Raw genomic sequence first — 6437 nt, forward strand, 5'->3', positions numbered from 1 at the left:
ATAGAAAAATGTGATCAATCCAAGTTGGATCGATCATGATATGCATTGGATCAATCGTGCTTTGATCGATTAGAACACTGGTGTGATTAATCGAATCTGCTGAGAACTGAAAAGTTACTGAGTTGTGATGTGGAAGACACGGGGGGCATCTAATGGTCACTTCAAGGCCCGTGACCCCCTATACACCTCAACAATGCAAAAATGGTCACTTAAAACGGCACGTGACCCTCGAAGAAAATTCAGAAACAAAATCTATATATACACATGCTCCCAATTCTAAAAATGGCAACAAAATCAACATGGGAGGCTTTAATATATACATGGCAAGATTAATCATCAAAACAACACAGAAAAAAATAAATAAATAAAAATAAAAATAAAAACATACCAAAGATTTTAGGAGAGAAATGGACCAAGAAAGAGAAGAGGAGATCGAGATCGGAGATGGAGTTTTGAAGCTTTGGAAATCTCCGGAGTCTCGCCGGAGATGGGGAAGACGAAGGAAGTTTAGGGAGAGGGAGAGAGGGCTTTGGATCGATGCAAAGAACGATCCAAATGACCCTTGGGTCATTTTTTTAAAAACTGGTCCCGGCATGTGTGATCGATCGAACCTTGATAGATCATGAAGGTGATCAGATCGATCAAACCTACAAAACGACAAAGTCTTTTTGAAAAATTTTTGAATTTTGAAAATTGAAAATTTTTTTGGATTTTTTGCAAAATATTTATTTTATTTTATTTTTTATTTTTATTTTTAATTTTAATTTTTTTAAAAATTGAAAAATAATTTTGAAATTTTGAAATATTTAATTTTTTTATCAAATTTAAATTTTAAATTTTGAAAAGTCAAAGTCAAAGAGAAGAACACAGATTGATCGAAGGATGATCGATCGAAACTCGATCGATCCAAGATGTGAAAACCTGCAGAGAGTTTCAAACGATACACAGAGACCTAAAATATGGAGAGATTCAAAAATTTTCTAAATATAAAACTGAGATCGATCGAAGGATCTTTGAATGATCGGAGAGAAAATTCGAATGATACACAGAAAGATGAAATATGCAGAGAATCTTTGCACGATGGAATAGAGATATGAGAATATATAGAGATGATGTTCAATCGATCAAATATCTTTTGTGATCGATCGAACAGGCACTAAATGCCTAATTTGGAGATGAAAACACATGCATTCCCTATCAAAGTCTCAACCAACATATAGAATCCCAGATTATATCTAGACGTCACAAGAAAAGAAAAGAAAATAGAAATGAGGGAGGAATAGGGTTGGAAACCTTACGAAGCACCAGTGTTTAACGTCTCTAGCAAGGCGTTGGGCTCTTTTAATCCGGATCGAAGATCTTAGTGTACATCCCCTCCTTAATGGGGCGAAAAGAACTTTGAACCCCAACCAACAAACTATTCCTTAAGGAACTTGTTAGATTTGATTCAAGTGGAATTGATGGTCCTTTGTCAACAAGATCTTTGGGCTTCCATGCCCTTGGAACACTTGGTTTGAAAACACTTCCTTTTAAAGCCTTTTTATAAAGCAAAACATTTGTTAATTTGTTTAATACCAAGCAAAGACTTATTTTCGTCAAATTCATTTTGAAGACATTTCTCAATAACACATACTTCTTCATGCTTGTCCATGGAATTGGGGGTTGGAGTGAAAATGTTCAACTTCACCTTCATATGGCCAAATGAAATTTTCATTATCCTCGTCCTATAATTAATGTTGGCATTATCGGTTGCTAGGAAGGGACGACCAAGGATAACGGGAATTTGGCTTTTGGGATTTGGGATCGGTTCCGTGTCAATGACAACGAAATCAACCGAGAAGAAGAACTTATAAATTTTGATCAATACATCCTTAATAATACCTCAGTTTTAATGGATCGGTCGGCTAGTTGCAAAACCACCGACGTCGGTTTTAAATCCCCTGAGCCCAATTGAACATACACTGAACATGGAAGAAGGTTCACACTTACTCCTAAATCAAAAAGAGCCTGGTTAATGACATGATCACCAATGATGCAAGAAGTGGTAGATGAATCGGGGTCTTTGAACTTTGGAAAGGTATTATGTTGCAAAATTGAGCTTACTTGCTCGGTTAAAATAACTCTTTTTGGTGCTTAGCTTTTGTTCTTCCTCTTAAGGGTGCAAAGATCCTTCAATAATTTGGCATAAGCCGGAATTTGTCTAATTGCATCCAAGAGAGAAAGATTGATCTTCACTTGCCTAAACACATCAATTATCTTATTTGCTTTAGTTTGTTATTTTTTAAGAGAATTGGATCCTTTTCAGGCATCTGTAAATGGAGCCTTAGGCTCAAAAACTTTTTCATAATCATTTGTCAAGTCTTTCTCAACAAAGGGTTCTTTCACATGCAATGAAGGATGAATATGATGTGAGACGGGACGGGTGTCAACTTTTGGTTGCAATGATTCACCCTCTTCATTTTGAACACCAATTTGATTATCAACAACTCTTCCACTTCTTAAAGTGGTCACTGCATTCACATGCTCAATTGTGTGGCCTTCTGAAAAGGAATTGGTCTCCACAACAAATTGTTGCTTGGGTGGTGGATTCCAAGACATTTTCCCTTTTTCCCTAGCATTCAAGTTACTAGCTATTTGCCTGACTTGGGTGTCTAGCTTTATAATTGATTAGGAATGAGTATGAAGTAATTGGGTATTTGCCTCTAAAGTACCCAAAGTGGTTAAGACTTTCTCCTCAAATGCGGGACTCCTTGAATTCCTTTGAGAATATGAAGATTGATTTAGAAAGTGAGAGTTTGAAAATTGGTTTCCATGTGGTGCTTGGTAAGATGATCTATAACCTTGGGAACCTTGGCTTTGCATTGGGGGCGGAACATACTTGGCTTGAAAACCACTTTGGGGAGGGTTTGAGCCTTCCCCTTGGCTTTTTCAAGAGAAGTTTGGATGGTTCCTCCACCCGGCATTATAATGAGTGCTATAAGGATTATTCCCTTAGTTGACAAATGCAGCATTCACTGCTCACCTTGCACATGTCCATGGGGACAATTGGAAGTAGAATGTAAAACACTAGAACAAGTCATGTAAGATTCATTTGAAGTATGATGAGTATGACTAGGAGAGGAAGACACTTAATTCGCCAAATTTTGGTTGATAAAAAATTGATCAAACAGTTGGGATAAAGACTTCACTTCGGTGGCTATATCATTGGAATGGTCAACTTGATATAAGCCAACATTCTTCCTTCCACATAGGTTTCTACCATTTTTTGAGGATAAGGATCGATGCATTGAATTCTCACTCATGCTCTCATATAGACGCCATACATGATCCTCATGCCTATCAAAATATGAACCACCCATAGAGGCATCTACCATTCCTTTATAATTGTCTGACAAACTTTCGAAGAAAAATTGAACCAATTTCCATTTAGAAATGTCGTGATATGGACACTTCCTAAGCAAGTCATTTAAGCGCTCCCATGCCTCGTGAAACAATTCCCCATCCTTTTGAGAAAATTCTCGAACTGAGGTTCTCCTTGCATTGGTCTTTTATACCGTATAGTACTTTTTCAACAGTTCTTGTTGCATTTCTGCCCAAGAAGTTATCGAAAAAGGCCTTAGATTGTTGAACTAATATTTCACTTTATCTTTAAGGGTGAAAGGTAAGAGTTTTAACCTCAAAACCTCTTCTGACATGTCTGTGTATTTCACAATGGAACACACTTCAAGAAACTCATCCAAATGATTGTAAAGGTTCTTCACTTGGAAGCCAAGGTAATTGGGAAGCATTTGAATATTTTGTGGTTTGATTTCATAATGGTGCGCTCTAAATGGAGGTAATTGAATGCATGTCGGTGCATTGTACTCATTCAGCACATAGTGATCTCTCAATGCGAGAGGGAGATTCACAACTAGTGGTGCCACACGAGCACCGTCATTTCCTTGAACAATGAGAGGTTGGGGTGGAACAAAATTTGGCTGAGGCATTCCAATTGGAACATGGCCTTGTTGTTGTGGAATTAAGAGTCTTGGCATGCCTAATGATACTTGAATGTGTCATGATGCACATTAGGGTGAAGAATATCTTATTGGTCGATGTGACCAAGGTCCTCCACATAGTCCTAATTATGCTCCTCCATCGATGAAATGGAGTCACAATATTTACCCCTTCCTCTCGGATTACGAATAATGGATTCAAGATTCAAATTAAGTGGGATAAGAGTAGGATTCAAAGATTTATGACCATGCATGCACTATTAAAACAAACAACAAGTCAACAACAAGAATATAATAAACACTTCTCCTTCGCAACAAATCAATTAACAAACCTCCACAAATATTGATCCCATACTCCCATGCTTTGAAAAATATGTAAGAAAAGTAAATTGCCTCCACGCGGGCTCACGATTTATCTAATAAATTAAAACTTGCCACCACGTAGGCCGATGATTTAACTAGAGATAGAGTTAGAAAAACTCACAAAAGGTCCTTAAGCAACTTTAATTTATTTTCAATTTTTGCCTTGCTTTGCTTTGCAAATTGTTTAGATTTTTAGCTTTTTATGCTTTTGCTTAGCTTAGCTTAGCTTACTCCCTTGCTTTAGATTTTTAGATTCATTCCTCTTACTCAATACACTAGTCAATCAAGAACAAACTGATAAGCGCCGAATATTGTATATTCAAGCGCCCTAAATTGCATTAGTTAAGTCCATCGCTTGATTATTTAAGTAGATTATCTTCATTTGTGTGTATGTATGTATTTTCAGGTCCATTGGCCAAAAAGAAGCAAGAAGGATGCTTTGTGGAGTTTTGAACATCAAAGGTGCCAATTCTAAAATTCTGGCAGCAGTGAAGCCCGAACTTTGTTCACCATTTTGACCTTGCAAACTCGAGAACTGGACTTCCATTATAAAATGGCATATTTAGAGCTCTGAATCAGCTTTCCAAATCTTCAAGCGGTTCATCATTCGGAGCTTGGACCAGAGAGTTATGGCCTTGTTACCAGAGGTGCGCAGAACTGCCTGGCAGCAATGAAATTCTGCCTTGATCTTCATTTTTGACCAACCATCCTTGAGAATTGGATCTCTACCAAAACATGAAGTTTTTAGAGCTCTGAATTAGATTTCTAAATCTTCAAACAGTTCATCATTTGGAGTTCAGAGCGCAAAGTTATGGTCGATTTACCAAAGTAGGTCCGGGCGGAGCAAACCAAGCATAGGGCATTCTGGCCAATTTTCGAGTGCTCGAGGCCTTATTTCGAGTGCTCGAAATTAGGGCAGATTGCTTCACGAGATCAGTAGTGGAGTCAGGACTTTGCTTGCCATTTTGACCCAGAAAGCTCAAGAACTGAACTTCCATCATAACATGAAAGATTTAGAACTCTAAATTAGCTTTCTAAATCTTCAAACGGTTCATCATTCAGAGCTCGGAGCAGAGAGTTATGGCCTTGTTACCAGAGGTGCGCAGAACTGCCTGGCAGCACTGAAGTACTGCCTTTCTCCCCATTTTCGACCAACCAGACTTGAGATTTGGGTCTTCATCAACACATGAAGTTTTTAAAGCTATGAATCATCTCTCCAAATCTTTAAACGGTTCATCATTCGGAGTTCAGAGCGCAAAGTTATGGCTGTTTAACCGAAGTAGGTCTAGGCGGAGCAAGGCAAGAATGGAGCATTCTGCTCCAATTTTGAGTGCTCGAGCCCTTATTTCGAGTGCTCGAAATTAGGGCAGAATTGCATCCGGAAATGGCCCATTTTCAGCCACTTGCATCTTGGGTTCCTCAATTCTAATTTCCCTCTTTAATGGTTGGTTGGAGATGTTGGTTGGTGGGGATTTTTTGAGCCTTATCTCTAGAAGATAAGAGAGGGAGGCCACACATTTACATGAAGCTTCATTTTTTACAAGATTAGAGGAGAGATAAGAGAGCAAGAAAGGAGTTCTTGAAGCTTCAAGGAGGGTGCACGAAAATGGAGATGAGGATGATGCTTCCTCCTTCATCTAGAGCTACCATGGGTAACTAAACCTCTTCCTAGGGAGTTGATGTAACCTTTGTCAAGTAAATATGTATTAATTGTGTTTATATTTGGGGAACTTTGCATTTATGTAACAAGTTGTCTAATCTAGAGATACACTTTGATGTATTTGTGTTTCATTCCATATTTAATCTTGTAGAGACTCTTATCTTGTCTTAGAAATTGTTTCTTCATGATTATGCTACTTACATCTTTATAGTGAGAATGAAGATGAGATTATACAATGGTTTTAATGGCATGTTGTTTAAGAAATTTGATATTCCATGGCTTAGGGAAACCTTTGATGGATTATGGCTTAGTTCTAGACTTCATGTGCACTTACCACACAAATTGAGGACTTTGATAGTTCATAGCTTAGGAAGGATACTTCATTCTATACCCTAGTTTAGATAGATGACTTGTGCCAA

General features: G+C 37.8%; 1 pseudogene; it reads left to right on the top strand.

Annotated features, from left to right (window-relative positions):
• Window positions 1–3432: 3432 nt before the first annotated feature.
• LOC132280591 (small nucleolar RNA R71) lies at window positions 3433–3531 on the top strand (annotated as a pseudogene).
• Window positions 3532–6437: the final 2906 nt, after the last annotated feature.

This window comes from Cornus florida, unplaced genomic scaffold (assembly GCF_030987335.1).
Source record: "Cornus florida cultivar Cherokee Brave unplaced genomic scaffold, ASM3098733v1 CherokeeBrave_3.0.0_Hap2_Chr10, whole genome shotgun sequence".
Taxonomy (NCBI): Eukaryota; Viridiplantae; Streptophyta; class Magnoliopsida; order Cornales; family Cornaceae; genus Cornus; species Cornus florida.